Source organism: Mustela nigripes, chromosome 3, assembly GCF_022355385.1.
Source record: "Mustela nigripes isolate SB6536 chromosome 3, MUSNIG.SB6536, whole genome shotgun sequence".
In the NCBI taxonomy this organism is placed as follows: Eukaryota; Metazoa; Chordata; class Mammalia; order Carnivora; family Mustelidae; genus Mustela; species Mustela nigripes.
In genome coordinates this window covers 43,398,196-43,419,403 of record NC_081559.1, presented here as the reverse complement: position 1 = coordinate 43,419,403, position 21,208 = coordinate 43,398,196, and the positions used below count along the sequence as shown (strand labels likewise).

Here is a 21,208-nt window from a genome sequence, read left to right as displayed (position 1 = left end):
TAAGCACCGTGCAGAAATGGACCCCTCCCCCCATAGGTCTGAGGAGATTCATGAGGTGGGAATGTTTCTGGAATTTTTTCTGGGGTCTGACACCTTGACTGTGGTAGCCACAAATAGCTTCTCTCTGCAGCTCCCTGGATGGGATCCTTCCCTTGGGAATTAGAAGGGGAGAAGGGTGTCCTGAGGATATGTAAGCCTTCCTGTGTGCTGAGAATCACATACATGCGTCTGCGTTTTGGTTCTCTGGCTCCTGGCATGTCCTGTCATAAAAGCCCTCAGGGATGGCTGGCTTGTACAGTGAATGAATGAATGAAACAACAATGTCCCCATTCTGTTGCCACCAGTTTCCTGGCCATGCTGCTGCTGGGAACCCGGCTGGGACACCAAACGCTCCATTTCTGCCCCTTTTTCATCTGTCCAGGACACAGACTCGCAGCCCACCTGCCCCCCCGCCCCCCCACATCTTCAGTGTTTGTCCGAGCATCGTCCTGTGCTTCTACAACATGAAGCAGCTGCAGTGTGGCCAGGATTCTGCTCAGGGCTGGGGAGGTCAGACGAGGGGAGGGTGCGGCGGGGACCCACTGGCATGGTCACAGTTACTGTTTACAGCACCTAGGCTGTTGCAACCAGTGGAAAAAGGACTTCACCGTTGCTTGTAAACTGTGAATCAGGGGCCGCCCTTGCTAACGGCTTCCTCGGTGAGTGTCCCATTACTGAGCCCTGGAGGGAGGAGGGGGGGGCTGAGGTGGCAGCGAAGCAGGCGTGCCTGTGCCAGTTGCTATGAATGGCTGCCTGGCAGTCTGTCTGCTCCTCCCAGGACGGCTCAGCAACCCCAGCTCAGTGCTCAGCCCCTCCTGGTCTGTGGCTGCGGTGGGTGGGTGGCTTTCCTGCTTGCTTCCACCCTTACTCACTGCCATGTCATCTTCCGGGAGCGTCCCCACCCACCTGCCCATGTCTCCGAGTCCTGGGGCTGCTCACCTTCTTCCCTGCTATATCACACCTCCATCCGTGCCCACTGCGAAGGGTGCCTGGCACTGCCTTCTCCAGGTGCTCATCCACCCATCCCAGTCCTGTCTGTCAGCAGTGTGCTGGGTCCCACGTCCAGTACTCAGAGGCGACAACGTGGAATGTCGAGCACAAAGCCACGGGGGGCGGAGGCGCTGTACAGAAGAGGCGATAGTTAAAGGTGATGTGGGCAGAGAAGAAGGGAGAGGTAGAGAACACGTCTAGGCAGAGGAACAGGAAGAGGGGATACGAGGCAGCAAGGCTCTTCACCTGTCACCCCTGCTAGACCATCCTATAGCCTTTGGAAGGCTTTCACTACCTCCTCTCAACTCTACTCCGTGACAACCTTGGGTGACCTGAAAGATGGGTGAATTATTCTCATTTTATCCTAGAGAATGGAGCTCAGGTGGAGTAACTGGCCCAGAGCCCCATGGCCAGTGAGTGGAGAGCTGTGTCTACTGCAATCCATGTCTTCTCGTTCTGTCCTCTTGTTCTTGCTGTGCCCCTTGACTGTTGGGTTGATACAGGATCTGTAATATTCCGATCCACCCCACTCTATCCTGTCCCGTCGCATCCCATTCATTCTGTTCCCCTCCTTCTCCCCACACCGTCCTGCCGCCCCACCGCAGCTCTAGGCAACCACTAATCTTTGTTTCTATAGATTCGCCTCTTCAGACGATACATATTAATGGAATCCTACAATCGTACAATACCTGGTCTTTTGTGATTGGCTTCTGTCCCTTAGTGTCTTGTGTCCAAGGTTCATCCACGTGGTAGCAAGTATCCAACCTTCTTTCATTTTTAAGGTTGAATAATATTCCATTGTAAGGATAGACAGCATTTCATTACCGACTCATCGGTTGGATTGTTTTTACTTTGCGGATATTATGAATAATGTTACTATGAACATTTTGTGCAGATTTTTGTGTGGATGTGTGTTTTCATTTCTCTTGGATATAAAACTAGGAGTGGAATTGCTGGCTCATAGGGTGACTCGAGGTTTAACCTCTGGAGGTGCTGCCAGACTGTCTTCCCAAGCGCTCAACAAAGTGGTGTTTTCACATTCCTGCCAGCAGTGAGCGTGTGAGCTTCTCACCTTCTCCACATTCTCACTGGGGATGGTCTAACCATCCTGACAGTTGTAAAGTGGCCTTTTGCTGTGGCTTTAATTTGCATTTTCCTGATGGCCGGTGATGCTGGTTCTTTTCATGCACTCACTTACCATCTGTGTATGGTCTTTGGAAAAATGCCTATTCAGATGCTTTGCCCATTTAAAAAAAAATTGGGTTTTCTTGGTATTATTGAATCACAGGAAATCATTGTATGTTCTAGAGGCAAATCCCTAATCAGATATATGATTTGCAAATATCTTCTCCCATTCTGTGGAATGTTTTCCCACTTGAAGTTGTCTTTCAAAGCATAGTAATTTTTTTTTTTTAGACTTTATTTTGAAGTCATCTCTGTCCAGCATAGGGCTTGAACTCATGACCCCAAGATCAAGAACCATGTGCTCCCCCTGACTGAGCCAGTCAAGGTGACCCTCAAAGCACAAGAACTTTTAAATTTTATGAAGTTCAATTTATTTTGTCATTGCTGTTTTTATTTTAGAGTCATATCTGAGAAACAATTGTCTAATCCAGGTTGTGAAGATTTACCCAGTTTTTTCCCCCAAGAGTTTTACTCTTACATTTAGGTTTTTGATTCATTTTGAGTTAATTTTTGTATGTGATATGTTACAATGTGAGGTAGGGGCCAAATTTAATTCTTTTGGGTATGAATATCCGGTATCCTAACACTGGATGTGTTAGGAAAGATTGAAAAGACGACACTTTCCCCTTGGAATAGTTTTGGTACCTTTGTTGAAAATCAATTGGATATAAATGTATGGCTCTATTTCTGTACCCCATTCTATTCTATCGATCTATATGCCTCTCTTAGGCAAGGTCATACCATTTGATTGCTATTGCTCTTGATCTTGGGGTCATGAGTTCAAGCCCCATGCTAAACATAGAGATGACTTAAAAATAAACTCTAAAAAAATTCTATATGTGGTATGATCTCTAATATTTTAAATGTGCTAAGGTATGTTTGTGACCCAACGTGTGGACTATCTTTGTGAATATTCCATGTGAGTTTGAGAAAAATGTTTATTCTGTTGTTTGATGGAGTTTTTTTTTTTTAAGGTTTTATTTATTTATTTGACAGAGAGAGAGAGATCACAAGTAGGTGGAGAGGCAGGCAGAGAGAGAGGAGGAAGCAGGCTCCCCACTGAGCAGAGAGCCTGATGCGGGGCTCAATCCCAGGACCCTGGGATCATGACCTGAGCCGAAGGCAGAGGCTTTAACCCACTGAGCCACCCAGGCGCCCCTGATGGAGTATTTTTAAAATATCAGTAAGATTGAGGTAATTGATAGCAATGTTCATTTATATCTTTACTGATTATCTGGTTACATACATCTTTTTTTAAAATTTATTTTTTATTTATTTTCAGCATAACAGTATTCATTATTTTTGTACCACACCCAGTGCTCCATGCAATCCGTGCCCTCTATAATACCCACCACCTGGTTCCCCCAACCTCCCCCCCCCCCCCCCCCGCCACTTCAAACACTTCAGATTGTTTTTCAGAGTCCATAGTCTCTCATGGTTCACCTCCCCTTCCAATTTCCCCCAACTCCCTTCTCCTTTCTAACTCCCCATGTCCTCCATGCTATTTGTTATGCTCCACAAATAAGTGAAGCCATATGATAATTGACTCTCTCTGCTTGACTTACTTCACTGAGCATAATCTCTTCCAGTCCCGTCCATGTTGCTACAAAAGTTGGGTATTCATCCTTTCTGATGGAGGCATAATACTCCAATACTCCATAGTATATATGGACCACATCTTTTTTTTTTTTTTTTTCAAAGATTTTATTTATTTATTTGATAGAGAGCGAGAGCAAGAGCAGGAACACAAGCAGGGGGAGTGGGAAAGGAAGCAGCAGGCTTCCCACTGATGAGGGAGCCTGATGTGGTGCTTGATACCAGGACACTGGGATCATGACCTGAGCTGAAATCAGACACTGTTATCTTTATTATTTGTTTAATTGATTTATCAATACTGATAAAGGAACTTTAGTCTTTTAGTCTTATAATAGACTTTTAGTCTATTATAATAGGGGATTTTGTTTTTCTCCTTGCATTTCTATTAGTTTTTGCCTAATGTATTTTGATGCACTCTTGTTAGGTACATGTTAAGAATTGTCATCTCTTTTTGGAGAACTGACTCCTTCCTTATGTAATGCTTCTCTTTATCTCTGACAACTTTCTTTGTACCAGAGTCTGCTTTGTCTGAAATTAAGATAGTTACTCCAACTTTCTTTAGATAAATGTTAGCACAGTATGTCTTCCTCTATTCTTTTACTGTCAATTATCTGAGTCTTAATATTTAAATTGGGATTCTTACAGAAAACATGGAGTTTTTTTTTTTAAGATTTTGTTTATTTTAGAGGAAAATAGAGAGAGACACACACACATGCACATGAGAGGAGGGAGGGGCCGAGAGGGAGGGAGAAGGATAAGCAGTCTCTGCACTCAGTGCTGAGCCTGACGTAGGGCTGGATCCCATGACCTGAAATATGACCTGAGCCCAAACCAAGAGTCTGAAGCTTAACCAACTGTGCCACCCAGGTGCCCCAGTTGGGTTATTTTTTAATTCACTCTGACAATTTCTGTCTTTACTTGGCACATATAGACCATTCTTATTTTAAGTAATTATTGATATAGATGTATTTTAATATCTATGATGTTTGTAAATGTTTTCTATTTATTGCACTTGTTCTTTGTTCTCTTCCACCCACTTGTATGCCTTCTCTGGTTTTAACTAAGCATTTTAACTCAATTTTCCCTTTCCCCAAGAAATCAACTTTAAATCTTCAAAAAACCTTGGTGGCTGTTCTGGGGGTTGTCCTACAATATTGCAAGTAATCTGGGCCCAATTTCAAATAATATTGTACTGTTTCATAGACTCTTAATTCCTTCCTACAGCACCTTACAACTTTGCTGCCATTTATTTCATATCCACATGCTATACTCATCTGATACCTTGTTGCTATTATTATTTTGAACAACTCTCTACTACATTCATTAAGAGTAAGAACAATAGCAGATTTTATTTTCCCTTAATGAATTCCCTCTCTGATGCTTTTCCTTTCTTTATGAAGATTGAGGTTTCTGGTATCCTGGCTTTTTTATGCCCAAGAGATAAGCCCAGGATGGTGCTGGGAACGTGTTAAGAAACCCCTGTCTCTATGGAGACAGAGGAATGGGCAGTAAGGGCAGGAGGTGATGGACTCCAATGGTGCCATAGGGCCAAACTTGCTTTGGTTGGGTAGATTAAATACACTGACAACCCCCAGAGTCCAATGGCGCAGTTCAGCAGTCTTTCTTAAAAGTTCTTACCAAGTTTGGGACAAATTCATGCTTATTTTGGGGCTAAGAGGAGAGAGAATTTTGCCCCTAACTCTGCACTTATTCTGACTTTAATTATTGTATATTAAACTTGGATAACATATATATTCATTATCTTGGAGACTTGTGACACCAAGCAAGTTTCTTAAAGTCTGTGTTGAAACTTCAAATGTTCTAATCTTGGATATGAAACGAGGGCTGGCAAGTTAGCAAGGAAGGGCAAAGGAGACTTCTTTCTTTCCCCATGGAGCTTGCAGACATGTGACTCAGAGCCACTCTGGGGTGTGGGTGACATGAGGGAAAAACCAAGGTTGATTTGGTATGTGGAAGAAAAATCTCATTACAGTGTATCTTCCAACAAAGACTGAAATAGTGAGAAGCTGCCTACATTTTGAGACTGAAAATAGACAGAATAGAGAAAAACTTGATGTTCTTTTCAGGAAGACTGTGGTGAAGGGTGAGAGAATGGAGCACCCCCCAGGGAGAACCACAGAAAAATGAGAAGGTTGTCAGGACATACCCTGTGAGTCGCAGGGTTGGGGAACCAGGAGGCTGAGTTCCAGAGCTGGCTCTGCTGCTAGATTTCCCTGTGCCTGATGAGTCATGGTCTTTTCCTGCCTTGGTTTCCTCATCTGTAACTGTGAAGAGTTTGTATTAGATGCTCTCTCAGGGGTCCTTCAATCCTTCAATTCTCAAATTCTCTAATTCTATGGATTGACACATTCTGACATGATGTGAGTTTCTCTTCTTCCATTGCACCAGAAGTTGGAACAAACTCATGGTAGACGAGAGGCATTTATTGGACTGAAGGGCAAGCTGAGAATTAATCTTTGTTTCCTTTGTCAACTGACAACATCCAATTAAACTCTGAAGAGAAATGGTTTTAGTTGGCAAGGTGTTTGTTCATGTGCTAGGAGCTGAGAAATTGGATTTTCTTCCAGGTCTCTTACAGAAGCAATCTGGGCAGACATGATGGTATTTCAAGAGGAGGGAGAAGTGAGGAATGTTGAGAAATTATGACTGGAGGAGGAAAGCCAAACGAGGGGCTGTGGTGGTGGCCCCATTATCCCATCTCCATTCCAGGCACCTATAGGGCTGAACTCTGGACCCAGCTGTCTTCCTTCATCTCTCTGCCTTGGGAGGATGTTCAGGGTGCAACTGTCTGGATTCCAATCTCTACCCTGCCATTTATTAGATGGGTGAACTTGGGCAAATGTCTTCACTGCTCCACACCTTGATTTCCTCATCCATAGATGCCAGTGGTGCCAGGGAGACCTCATGGAGTTGTTCTGAAGTTAGATGAGGCAAGCATGTGATGCCCTTGGCATTAGGCCTCCATTTGATGGTGGTCATTGTCACTTGGTAGGGGGTGGCAGATGTCCCTGTAGAGTATCAGGGCTTAAGGCAGATGAGGCCTCCTGACTTTAGACTCCACATTCCAGAGACCAGGCCTCCCCACAGAGACTCAGGGAGCTGAGAACAGGATGAAACCTCAGGGGGGCCCCTGATGGCAGATGAAGAATTGGCACCATTGGGTAAACTAACCATCAAACCAGGACTAATACCTGAAATGCAGCCTTCCTCATCTCCCCCATTAATAGAGCAGAGCAGAAAAGGCAAGCTGTCTTTACAGGAGACTCCCAGCCGTGCTGAGGGCCCAGGAGAAGCTTCTGGCACTGAGAGGGACAGTTGCTTTGGGAAGAGTTGAGGAAGGGGCTCAAGTCAAAGGGACACACCAAACCAACCCCCTAGAATGGCCAGGAAGGACCAGAGTGCCTTCGAGTGGCAGAAGCTTTAATAGCCAAGGTGCAGATGTCTCTAGAACCAAGTGGTAGGGCATGTGGGAAGGTCTGGTTGGCACAACCTCTCTAGGATCTGGAAGCTCAAGCATGGGGACTGGCACTGAAAATTGATGAGCTATGGGATGGTTGCAACCACAATGTCCTAACTGCCTTGGAGATATGCAGCGTCCATGTCTGAGGAGTGGTAAGGTGTGACAGAAGGGTCCCTCGACCTGCCCACCCTTGAGAGCTCTTAAAATTCATCCCAAATATTCATGGGTTGTGTTGGGGGGAGTGTGGGCCAGTGAGATGTGACCCTAGCCTCTTGCCTCTGAAGGTTTCATGTCTCTGCTCTCCTCCCCTTCCACAAGGATGCTTATGCTTTTTTTTTTTTCATTTTTTTTTCTTAAATTTTTAATTAATTTTTTATTTTTTATAAACATATATTTTTATCCCCAGGGGTACAGGTCTGTGAATCACCAGGTTTACACACTTCACAGCACTCACCAAAGCACATACCCTCCCCAATGTCCATAATCCCACCCCCTTCTCCCAAACCCCCTCCCCCCAGCAACCCTCAGTTTGTTTTGTGAGATTAAGAGTCACTTATGATTTGTCTCCCTCCCAATCCCATCTTGTTTCATTTATTCTTCTCCTACCCACTTAAGCCCCCATGTTGCATCACCACTTCCTCATATGCTTTTTATTTACTTCATTCTATTTCTACTTTAAACTTATTCAAATTTCTTAGCAACTCCAGAAAATTGGTTCATTATAACTTTTCTTGGTCACCATATGTATTTTTTTAAATCAAGAGGAGCTGAGCTGTATTGGGCTATTTGGATTTTGTGGAAGTTACTATGACATGGAGTGGCTGATTATATCATCTGAGATACCAAAGAGAATCACTTTTCAGTAAATGAGTTTTTTCAAATGGAAACTTTAAAAGAGCTCATCCAGAACCTGGGGTACAGATAAAATGTGAAAGGTAGCATTTGGTCTGGAGGAAGACAAAGCTGGACATGTTTAAGGAGAAGAGAGGGCATGGGCAGGTTATCTTGGGGAATGATTTTCCACCATCTTTGAAGTAGGTATCAGGTGCAATCCCAGCTAATTGAGTCTATTAGTCAGCTGTGTTATGGTAACAAACCATTCCAAATCTCGGTGGCTTTCAACACTGAATGCTTATTTCTTCGTCATGTTGCATAAGGGCAGCTATGGGTTGGCTGTAGGGGCTCTATGCTATACATCCTGCTGTCTGGAGAAGCCTAACCTGGTGAAGAGCTCCTATTTTGGACATACTGGTTTTGCCATAGAAGAGAATGTTAATGTTGTTGAAATCTGTGATGCATTTCTGGTCTACCCTAACTAGTCATGACTAGTTTGTCATGTCCTGTCTTTATAGGAGAATCCCAGCCATGCTGAGGGCCCAGAAGCAGCTTCTGGCTCTGAGAGGGACCGTTGCATTGGGAAGAGTTGACAGTGGCATGGGAGTTATAACCTGCATAGAAGTAGATGCTACAAATTAAAGGTAATTGGAGGGAATGTATATTCTTTTCCTGGGGAACAGAATGAATATTGGGCATGGAGCAGAGGGGAGACAACAATACATTCTACCACACCCAGCGTGTTTTCCTCTTTTCCTTGTAAACAAAGCAAAAGCAGAGAATACTGGAAATTTCAGATCACCTTTGCATGGTGGAATGGGTGGGTCATTAGCTGGAATCCCTACACAAATGCAGTGTGTCCTTCTTTCTAAGGGTTTGTTGAAAGAGTTAAATTAAATGATGACAACTATAGACACAGTTGAGATGATCACATGTCACATCCTATAGTCACTGTTCTACATGTCTCAAATAATTTGAAACACAAAAACTGCATTAAATTTCACTGACAAAACAAGTTACATTTGGGGCTCAGCTCTAAACATGGTCTTTTGACTTTCTTTTCCAAGTGGGAAAAATTTCTTGGAACACAGAAATGGCAGTTCATTTGGCATTAATGAAGACCAGATATTTTTAGCAATGTTTAGAAGTAGAACTCTTCTCTAAATAAGTCCTTTGTCTTTGAAGAATGAGTAAAACACTTCTGGAAGGCATAATGACACAGCACAGCTGAGCCGTCTCAGTCCATGCCCGTGTGGGTCAGGGTTTGCAAACACCATTGCTGTCTGGCACACAGTGTGCTCCTCCATGGTGTCCTTGAAGCTGAAACATCGGGGCACAGTAAAGCATCCCTTGGTTATGTTCAGGTTGTTACCTACTATTATGGGCTTCTGCCATCTTGCTGGGCATTGTGGATTTCAGGAAAGGGTTTCAATGGTTCTCCTCCTCCTCCTCCTTTTCCTTCTTCTTCTATTGATGAAAATGAAACAACCATGTTTACATGCCTGGAAGTTTTTAAGGCAAATGATCCATTTCTCCAAATCGAAAAATCGTGCTTTGGGACATGTCAACTCGATGTTGCTGTTAGGGACTCCCTCACACTTTTTTAGTCTTTCATTATGGTCAGAAAATTTGGAAAAAAATTTTCACTCTTTTTGTTCTTTCTTGTTCTATGTTCATCCATGTATCTATGTGAAATGTCTGTTTTGTTCTCAGCATTTTCAGTACAAAGATCTGACCTCTTTCTGTGGACAAGAGTGCTTAGCTCTCTTACCTGCACCATTCCCCTTTCCCTGTTGATAATTGTATCACATGTTTTGGCTCAAGAGTTCCACTGACATAATTATGAGAGTTACTACTGGTGTCTTCTTGGTTTGTTTATCTAAGGGCTGACCCAGGTTTCCTCCCCAAGCTTCTTTCAATTATCAACAAATACCACACTAATCTATGTGTTTTCTATGTTCCTCACACTTCCCTTTTAGAATCTCCACTCTATTGTTCTGCTCCCAGACCACTGTTAGTCCTTCATCATCTACCTATAAATGCCGTTTTCCTGCATCTTCTGTTAGATCCTACCTCCCAGAGCTCATGCTTTCCTCTTTTTTTGTTTTCTGTCTCCACATGATGGAGCACACCCTTTAGCAGACTCCTGAGAAAAGGTACCAGGAAATAATTATTTGAGATCTGGCCTAATGGTGTCTTTATTCTACCTTTGTGTTCAATTAGTAGTTGTTCAGGTATAGGATTCTAGAGTGGAAATATTTACTTCTCGCAGATGTTTGAAGGCATTGTCCCATCATTGCCTTGTTTCCAGCAGTTCTCTCGAGGATGTCTGACAGGTCTTTTGATCCCTAATGCTTTGTATAAAAGTCTCATTTTTCATTTTGCACTTTACCTCTTGGTAAGGTTTTACGATCTTTTTTCTTTATTGTCTGTGTTTGTGAAATGTCATGGTGATGTGTCTTGGCAAGAGTCCTTCTTCATTCACCATTTCAATGTTCGAGCTGGAAACTTCCACCCTCCAATTATGGGATTTTAAAAAATATCATTTATCTGATAATTTCTCCCTATGGTTTTCTGTTCTTTCATTCTGTGATTCTGTTTCTCAGATATTGGACCTCCTGGATGGGCCTATAATTTTCTTGTCTTTCCTCTATTTCTTATTTTCTCTCTTTTGGAGTTTTGATCATACTCTCTGAGGGATTTCCTTTAGTTAATCTGCCAAAATATTGATTTTTTTTTTAGTTTTGCTATGACATTTTTCCCCAAACAATTTTGCAAATAAAAATTGTACGTATTCATGGGGTATAAAATAATGTTTTGATATACATATACATTTGAAATGATCACAATTGGGCTAATTAGCATATCCATCACCATACATACATACATTCTAGTACCTCAGAATGTGATCTTTGGAAGTCGGGGTGTTGCAGAAGTGATTGGTTAGGGGGAGGGCACACTGGAGTAGGGTGGACCCCTGATCCAATATGATAGGTGCCCTTAGGAGGCAGACCTGTCCAGGGAGAAATCGCATGGCAACAGAGACAGAGACTGTGGCCATGTCATCACAAGCCAAGGAGAAGCTGCTGTTTCCGGAGCTGGAAGAAGAAAGGCAGGATCCTTTCCTGGAGGCTTGAGAGGGCGTGTGGCCATGCTGACATGTCTGTTTTGGAATCCCAGCCTCTATCACTGAGAGACACCAAACCTCTGGTGTGGCTCGTTGTGACAGGATTTGCAGGACATAGTTCCAGAGGGTACAGGTCACTGACTGTTGCTGCTGGGGAGGCGGAGGGGCAAGGGGTTAGGAAGGGACATGTTTTCCTCAGGACTGTAAGATGGTCCTCTGTGACCCTCACCCCTTCCGTGGTCAATGTAGCATCTCCCCTTGCCCTACTCTGCACCCCGTGTCCCCAGGGTCTGGACCATCTTTGGTTTCCTTCTTCTTGAAAGGAGCATCCTGGTTTCTCTGGGGGGAAGAAGGGGTGATCTGTATGGGGCAAGGATCTTGCGCCGGAGTCCTTCCTACCCAGACTCCCAACTAACACTTGGGTTTTCAGCCTTAGCTCACTCTTGAAAAATAACTGGAACCTCCTGTTCCTGAGCCATCTGCTGCCCATATCAAAGGTCCAGTGATCAAGTCCCTCCATTCTCCTGTGGGAGTGAGGACCCCTTCTTGTGGTCCCCAAGCATCTGCTCGATGAATTCCCCCGACCTCCTCCTTTGGCTTTGGTCTCACCTGGGGTATAAAAATGTTCTGAAAGGAAGTCTCCATGTCTGATGCATCTGGGCATCACCCCCACTTCCTGACACAATGTTTTCACACAAGAGCCTTTCAGCACATATGTGTGGAATAAATGAAGGAACTCAGAAGACACTGAAGCTGAAATGAGTAGACAATTGACTTTAATGCCCAAGAGAAAAATCAATCCATCACTTAAGATTGCTAAAAAAAAAGAACAGAAAAGAACCAGTCCACCCATCCTTTATAAATGGAAATTTATATTTCAAAGTTTAAAAAAATGAGTCAAAAATGGAACCTTGATGTAGTCTGATAATTATAAAACCAAACATCTCTTTGCTAAGATTTTTGAATTCCAATCAACTGTGAAAGTTTCTTGGCTTGTCTCACATTTGGGTTTGACATCCTTAAAATTAATCGGCTGAGCATGGTTTATAGCTCACAAAATTCTGGGAAGAATGCTATATTTTTAACTGGGCAATTTTACACAAATTTTCCTAGAACCAGCTCAATGCTGGCGTGTTACCTCTGCTCAATGTGATCTTCTTATTCCCCCAGACAGAGGGGGCTAACTTGTTCCCCCAAAGTTACTTGTTCAGGATAAAACTCCTCCTGTAAGGCATTCCTTCGAAAGAACATATATTGTTACAAGGTATTTCCCCAGCACTGAAGGTCAAAGGCTTACTTTAGGATTCAAAGCCCTCCCTCATACCTCTCAGGGTGAATGCTTTTGTGAACATCTAATTTCTATTTTAAGCTTTTGGGTCCATGTGCCACTCAGTGACAAAGACTTCCCTTTTTGATTAGAAAAATGATTTTAAGAAAAATCACGGAAAATCAGGATGGGGTCCATTTTGACTGTAGCAGAAGAAATCACAAAATTCCTGTGGTTATTATGCTATGGCTTGATTGACCTGCTAGCCCAGGACCCACTTTAGGAAGTTGCCCCGTGAACAGCTTTTATTCATGCATCAGGCAAGACTCCCTTGGTTACATGAGTTGGAAACCTGACTCAAATTAGTGAAAAAATGAATAATTTTTTGGCTCTCATAATCAAAGGGAAAGTTGAGATGGATAGGGTGGGACAAAGTCTGGGGCAGACTTGGGTTTAGACATCTGGAGCTGGGAGGCTGTGGTCCTCTCTCTCTCTTTCTCTCCTCTCTGTTTTGTTCTCTCTGGTTGGCTTTCTACAAATGGCTGCAAATATGGCAGTTTCTGGCATCGTGTCAGAGACAGCCTGAGTCTGGCCGGCTCTAGGCACAGCAGGAAATCCTGGAGAAGAGCTTAGTTTGGATCCCTTGGGTCATAGGCTCTTCCCTGGATTAACCCATGGAGATGGTGCTGGAAGGTTCTGCAGAAAAACGACAGCTCTCTTGAAGCACATGGTGAGAGGATATCAAACACATGGTAATGAACACAGTATTTTCCTTCATAGTGTCCTAGCCTGGAATATGTTAGTGATTGGAGGTGAACTGTCATTTAGCTTTAGATTTACTCTCTCTCTCTCTTTTTAAAAATTTTTTTCAGTGTTCCAGAATTCATTGTTTATGCACCATACCCAGTGCTCCATGCAATACATGCCCTCCATAATACCCACCACCAGGCTCACCCCACCGCCAACCCCACTTCCCTCCAAAACCCTCAGTTAGTTCCTCAGAGTGTACAGTTTCTCATGGTTCATCTCCCATTCCAATTTCCCCCAACTCCCTTCTCCTCTCCATCTCCCCATGTCCTCCGTGTTATTCCTTATGCTTATCCAAATAAGCGAAACCATATCATAATTGACTCTCTCTGCTTGACTTATTTCACTCAGCATAATCCCCTTCAGTCCCATCCATGTTCATACAAAAGTTGGGTATTCATTCTTTCCGATGGAGGCGTGATACGCCATTGTATATATGGACGATATCTTCTTTATCCATTCGTCTGTTGAGGGCATCTTGGTTTCTTCCACAGTTTAGCGACTGTGGCGATTGCTGCTATGAACATTTGGGGGTACAGATGGCCCTTCTTTTCACTACATCTGTATCTTTGGGGTAAATATCCAATAGTGCAATTGCAGGGTCATAGGGTAGCTCTATTTTTAATTTCTTAAGGAATCTCCACATTGTTTTCCAAAGTGGCTGCACCAACAGTGTAAGAGGGTTCCCCTTCCCCCACATCCTCTCCAACATTTGTTGTTTACTGTCTTGTTAATTTTGGTCATTCTAATTGGTGTAAGGTGATATCTCAATGTGGCTTTGATTTGAATCTCCCTGATGGCTAGTGACGATGAACATTTTTTCATGTGCCTGTTAGCCATTTGTATGTCTTCATTGGAGAAGTGTCTGTTCATGTCTTCCGTCCATTTTAAAAAAAATTTTTTTTAATATTTTATTTATTTATTTGACAGGCAGAGATCACAAGTAGGCAGAGAGGCAGAGAGAGAGGAGGAAGCAGGCTCCCCGCTGAGCAGAGATTCCGTCCATTTTTTGATGTGATTATCTGTTTTGTGTGTGTTGAGTTTGAGGAGTTCTTTATAAATCTTGGATATAGCTGTAGACTTTCAAGACTTGCTACAATGGCATTATTGCACCAGGGGACCGAGCAGGGGACAGAGCAGGGGAGGGGTTGCATCAATATGTGAGTGCCAGGTGCCTGGGAAGAGTGAGAGGGGGTACCTAGCCCACTGCATATGCTTATTTCCCATCCTTGTCCCTGAGCTTGGGGTTGGGAGGAGCTGAATCTGGAGAATTAGGTGTTTATAGCCTGGGGCAGAGAAAGAAGCCAAGGCTGGAAATCAGGCTGAGGCAAATCTGGTTGTAGGGGCTCAGTGCTGGACCTATCCTGACATTGTCAGGCACAGCTGTCACTCACTTGTTCTGCAGACAGGGAAACTGAGCCACAGAAGGCTGAGCTGAATTGCTGGAGACCTGCGGTTTGTTAGTGGCAGAGAAGGCTCTGGGGCCTCATTCCCTCTTTCCACGATGCTACTCGAGGAGGCTTGAAACTGGCACTGGGGTGGAAGGAGGTATGCCAGCCGTCCTCTGGCTGTGGAGTCAGTGGAAACCTCAAATCCTCCTCTTTGGTTGGGCTTACAATCCTTCTTCTCTTGAAATAGTAGAATTGTGTTTCTGGAGGATTTTACATTAGGTTGCTTCTGGAATCTCACGTGGTCCCTGTCCAAGGAGGTGCTCTCCAGCCTCTCAGGCAAATCTGTGCATGTAACCGCTTATGCTGGTGATGGGCTCTGCAGGGGGCAGACTCCCAAGCAGGCAGAAAGCCTCGAGACTCTCCCTTCCATCCACGCTCCATTTCTTCTAGGATTTGATTTTTATCTTATGGACAGAAATGCCTGTTAACTTGCCTTGTCTTTCCTTTCTCCATGCCTTCCAAGCATCGGCAAGCATGGGATTAGATGAGCAGGACTATCTGTGCAAATTCAGGAATGCTTACCTCACTGGCTGGGAAATGACCTTCAGCTCATGTGCCGTGACCTTAGACTCCATCCCTCTCCACTCTCACCTAAGGAAGGTGTTACTATTTGCCTCCCTAGTTTATGTCTTTGTGGAGATTAATGTGCAGCTGATGACAATGCGTTGTCCTTTTATCTGGGGAATAGCGTGATTTTAAGATTGGGGCCAATTATGTGGAAGTGGGATTCTTCTTTTCCTACAATGCTATAGTCTTCACATCTCTATGTTATTTGTCAAATCTACTGATGCTTGTTGGGAAGACCCTTCCTCAGTCTTGAACAATATCCTTGGGTCTCTGGAGTGGGGGGTGTCAGCTGTGACCCCAAAAAAGGCCTTTTCAAGTGTGGAAGGCTGTGAGGCACCTTTGGACTTGCCAGGGAATCGTGGGCTCATCTCAAATGGGGATAAAGGTCATAATGATGGGCTTCTGGGTTCCTTTAGCTCTTTTAGTGCTATCCTGTGGTTACTATGGCGATGGGGTTGGGGGCGGTGGTAGGGAGCCTCTCTGGGGAGGATTATATAAAATGGAAATAGGTTAGCTCTGGTCTTCTCCAGCTGGCTGTGACTCATTCCATGTCCAAAGTGTCCACCCATAACCTCCCTTAAGATTCTCACAAACTAAATGGGTCTCCCTCTCAACTGAGATTCCGTGAACGACGTCAGGTGTAGGTCAGTTGTGTTATTTACATTATCTTTTCCATCATCATGGACTTATGTTGAATGAGAATGGTATTTGAGGAGAAGCCATTCTGCATTTAAAAAATGAATTAAAATTCTACGTAAGTATATTCTTCCACATCATATCATAGCATGGATAGATGGCTAATTCATTATGAGTCTATCTGTGTGGGTTGATTTTATGTGTTTGCTGGTTTGGTGAAGACTGCAAATGGCAGATGGAATTTATCAGAAGAAATGCCAAGGGAGAGGTACAAAAGGAAAATCAACAGAGACAGTCTTTTGAGAAGATCCTCGAAGCCTGAGAGGCAGCCAGGTAGAGGAGTCTCGTGTGTGACTGAGCGGGACATAAATGAAGAGCAACAGGCCTCTACAATCCCCTTTGGGCCTCGCATTACTCCTTGCAGTCTGTCATCTGATATATATAAACACAGCTGTTAGACCTGAAAGAAAGTTCAGAACTGATGTAATAGGTCTGTGCTGGTCAGGGGTTGGTACGGGAAAAAGAAACAGCTCTAGTTCGTGTGATCCATGATGGGGATTTAGGAGATGGGGGCAGTGGGTTGGGCTTGGAGCTGGGCCTCCAGGAACCGCTCCCAGGACTGCCTAGCCTCTCCTCTGGCCCATTCTGGAAGGTGGGGAGCCAGGGGCTGCACTGGAGAGCCTGCACCCTCATACCCGGGGGTAGGGAATGTAGAGGGGGTGAGGAGGGACAAGGACACATTCCTTAGCTACAGCCTGGGTGCTGGGATGTGGACTCAGGGTGCTGTCACTCTCTTCACGACTTCCCCTCAACTTCTAGGCCTGTGCTGGGGCACCGGGATGCCCAGTCCCACTACCCCTGCCCTCATGACCCCTTGGCACTCCGGAAGCTGGAGTTTCCCTTAGAATTATGCCTGCTACACATATTGCAACCTCTCTCCAGAAGAGACAGCAGCTAGCATCCCAGGATAAGCCTCCAACATGGGTGCAGGTGTGAGCCGTTAGCTGCTGACACCCACACTGGCTGGCTGGGGCAGGGCCCCCCCAGCGCATGAAGGAGTCTGGGAGAAGGTGCCTAGCACCTGATAATCAGCGAGCCAGCAGAAGGAAGACCAGCAGAGAAACCTTCAGAGGCTGCCTCTTCTTTTCTGATGTTACAGCAGCACATTGAAGAGGGGGAACCCACCCAGAGCCCTAAACACTAGCCAGCCTGGGAAATGGGATTTGTGCCTTTCTAACTTGGGCAGGAAGATCTGGGATGAGGCGCCAGGACTAGTTTAATGCAACGTTTCTGGGGAAGCTGAACTGAGAGACTCTGTGGCTTCTGAGATCCCTCAGGACTCAGGATCCTGGGGTGTTTAGGTCAGTGCTGGTATCTGAGGTGGTTTCCTCCTGGGACCAGGTGTCAGAGAGGAACTTGGACATTTCAGGGAGAATCTCAAAGCCCGGTGAGTAAGTGAGGAAATCACAGGAGACAAAATGCTCTCTCTAGTGATTTCGGGGGAGGATGCTGGAGCTTTCTGCCACCAGCTTCTAGAAGTTTCTTCAGTCATAAGCAGTGTTGGAGATGACCTAGTTACAATAGTAGGTACAGAAAAATATTACAGAGTATGGTTCCTGATTGAACAGGGATTTTTTATGTCGTTAAATCTTGTTCTAGGTGATGAATCACCTTTGCCTTTTAAATAATGTTAATTACGGGATGAGTAAGTCACAGGAATAAAGGATACACCAAAGGGAATATAGTCAATGGTATTGTAATAGGGTTGTATGTGAAGGATGGCAGCTCCCCATATGGTGAGCACAGGTGATGTACACTCTTGTCCAGTCACCGTGTTGCACATCTGAAATGAATGGAACATGCGCGTCAACCACACTTCAGGTAAAAAAAGATACTCATTCCCAAGGCCAAGGAAGGTGTATTCTTAGGTATTTTGAAAGGAACTAGTCATATTCTTGATTGTAGAAAGGATCCACCGCAAGGGACACCCAGCACATGCTTGTCTAGTAGCCTCTGTGGGCTGGACTGCTTGGAACAGGAAGTTGTCACCAGAGTTGCCTGTTGGCAGCACGAGACGAGCCCTGGACACACGGCTTTCCCCGGTGCTGAACTTGCAGCCTCCAACCAGCCAAGTCCAGCAAGTGTCCCAGCTGCACAGGGTTCAAGTCTGCACCTGCCCTGGGCAGCGGGGACCCTATGTGGGTTGTGGTCTTCCCAGACGCTGCCTGGACAATGGGGTTTCTGTTCAAGAGCCTCTGCTGATTATTTCTTCATCTACAGGGAAACAGCACAGTCCAGGCCTCCCTCCCTGTCCCTCAGCCTCTGAGACATTCCTGGGGCTGACCCCCCGGGGCACGGAGAAGGGGTGAGGCCCTGCGCTGCGGGAGGGGAGCATTAGTGGTGGTAGAGTGTGCAATGTGTGTGAGTGGAGGTGTCCTCCTCTGATTCCCCTGCGTGTTAATCAGGAACGGATGCTGGATTTTGTCAAATGCTTTTTCTGCATCAATTGAGAGGACCATGTGGTTCTTCTCTCTTATATTAATTTGTTGTATCACACTGATTGATTTGCGAATGTTGAACCATCCTTGTAGCCCAGGGATGAATCCCACCTGATCATGGTGGATAATCTTTTTAATGTGCTGTTGGATCCTGTTGGCTAGGATCTTGTTGAGAATCTTAGCATCCATATTCATCAGTGATATTGGTCTAAAATTCTCCTTTTTGGTAGGGTCTTTGCCTGGTTTGGGGATCAGGGTAATGCTGGCTTCATAGAAAGAGTCTGGAAGTTTTCCTTCTGCTTCAATTTTTTGAAACAGCTTCAGGAGAATAGGTGTTATTTCTTCTTTGAAGGTTTGGTAGAATTCCCCAGGGAATCTGTCAGGTCCTGGGCTCTTGTTTTTTGGGAGGTTTTTGATCACTGCTTCAATCTCGTTATTAGATATCGGTCTATTCAGGTGGTCGATTTCTTCCTGGTTCAATTTTGGTAGTTTATATTTTTCCAGGAATGCATCCATTTCATCTAGGTTGCTAAGCTTATTGGCATATAACTGTTGTTAATAACTTCTGATGATTGTTTCTACTTCCTTGGTGTTAGTTGTGATCTCTCCCTTTTCATTCATAATTTTATGAATTTGGGCTTTCTCTCTTTTCTTTTGGATTAGTGTGGCCAATGGTTTATCGATCTTATTGATTCTTTCAAAAAACCAGCTTCTAGTTTCATTGATACGTTCTACTGTATCTCTGGTTTCTACCTCATTGATCTCATCTCTTTGATGATTTCCCTTCTTATGTGTGGAGTGCGTTGGGATAAAGGCAGCCGGAAGGAGAGTGGCAAGCACAAAGCAGTTTGTTAAGGATACTACACTCTCAAGGCGGGAGAGGGCAGGCCCTGAGGTGGCAACTGTCCTGAGGTCACAAGGGTCTTTTCTTTTTATGGAAGTGGGGGTCTTGGGTCATGGACAGGACAGCACAGGACAGGCTCCTGCCTGTCATCAGGAGGGCTCCACACACAGGTCGAGAGGGGATCTTTTGACCCGACAAGGTTTGTACTGAGGGTCCTCACAGCCTCGTCCCACGGGGGGTGGCAAACATACTGTGTTATGCCACCTAGGGGGTGACCCTAGGCAGGGGTTGAAGAGGAGAGCTTGTATTCACACCTGTGGCTCTCAGTGGGTCAGCCCCAGGTGTTGGAAGCCACAGAGCCGGGATCAGGCTTCTGGGTGTACCTATTTGTTGCTGCCCTTGCCTGTGGCTCCTGTCTAACCAGCTGCCTGCTCTGTCCAGGAGCAGGTGTGGTCTCCTCCTGCTGTCTCCCCACCTTCCCTAAACTTGAAGGGGATAATCTGTGGAAAGGAGCACATGTCTTTACTCTCCATCCTTGGCTGTGAAAAGATCTCAAAGTCAGAAGTATCTGTTAGAAGGTCTCTTCATACTTCCCTGCATCTCACCGAGAGTCACAGGACAGAGAGCAGGGGTCTGGGGTGTTCGAGGCCAGGCTTTCGACCGAGGCCTGCTATGAACCCTGGTTTTTCTCACCTGCAAAATGAGGCCATAATCTCACCTAACCAAAAGAGAGAGAGAGAGAGAGAGAAATATGTATTTAAAGCCGTGGGGGTGGTGATATTTGGGAGAAAAGAGATAATGGATAACGTATATTAACGGGTTGTAAAATGTGCAAAGCCTGGCCATTTGTTTCTCAGGAATTTTCTTGAAACTCTGAGCAGGGAAATTGTCCGCGTGGCCCTTGTCCCTGTCCTAGAATGGGACCAGAGTCTCCCAGGCAGAATCATTCTGTACAGAGCTTTTAAACATAAGTAGCTTCACATTCTTGTCCTTTCCCTGGTGAACAGAGCTCTGCTCAGCACAAGGCCGAGAAGATGTTAATTGTTTTTATCCTTGAAAGGGAGGTTATTAAGAGAAGTCTCGATTCAGAAACTTCAAGGAGAAATGGGAGGGCGTGGTGAGGGTGGAGTGGGGGCAGATTGCATTTCCTGTTTTCCCTGCAGATGGTGTTGGAAAACACGGCAGGAAAACCATGGATACCCGCGTAAAAAAAATTCCAAAATTCATTCTCTTTACCACCAGGGGCCCAGCCCAAAAGGTGACGAGTGGAAGAGGTGGATTTCTTTTCAAGGGTTGGGGTTTGCGGGAGTCCAGCAAAAGGCTTGGAGGGTGAAGACAGCCTTCGGAGGGTGACATCAGCCTGCAGCAGGGGCCAGAAGCAACAGAGCACAGAAAGTCTGGTTTTCATTTACAGTTGGGTCAGGCCCACAGTGGGGAGAGGGAGAGGAGGGGTCGGGAGGAGGAGTGGGGAGGAGGAGGAGGAGAAGGAGGAGGAGGAGCTGGAGGAAGCCCTGACTGTATCCTTGGATCAAGTCCAGGGTTTGGAGCTCAGTCTTCCACCAAAGGCCGCTCAGTTCTCCTGCGCTCCAGCCTCCTGCGAGGACCGCAAGGGGTTTCCTCCTCCACCCGGAGCCCCGCTCTTGCAGAAAGGAAAGCAGACGCCGTCAGCCGGGAAAACCATGCGAACCTAAGTGAATAGAGAAGCCCAGGGACATACATTTCTTCAGATTTGCTCAGGGTAAGTGTGTGGTCCCCTCTGCCCGGGTTCATGGGCGAGAAGGAACGGTTTTAGACCCGGTTGAGCGTTACCAGGGGGTTCTCGTGGTCACTCTTTTGGAGTTGGTATTCCGGACATGATTCTGGTCCCTGGAAGACTCCACTGAGCT

General features: G+C 45.3%; 1 protein-coding gene across 1 annotated transcript in view; it reads left to right on the top strand.

Annotated features, from left to right (window-relative positions):
- Nucleotides 1-20,842: 20,842 nt before the first annotated feature.
- The window catches only part of COL6A3 (collagen type VI alpha 3 chain), an 81,321-nt gene continuing 80,955 nt past the window's right edge, over nt 20,843-21,208 (top strand). The window contains exon 1 of the mRNA XM_059393781.1: nt 20,843-21,060. The gene's annotated coding sequence lies outside the window, so the exon portion shown is untranslated. The remainder of the gene's footprint in view (nt 21,061-21,208) is intronic.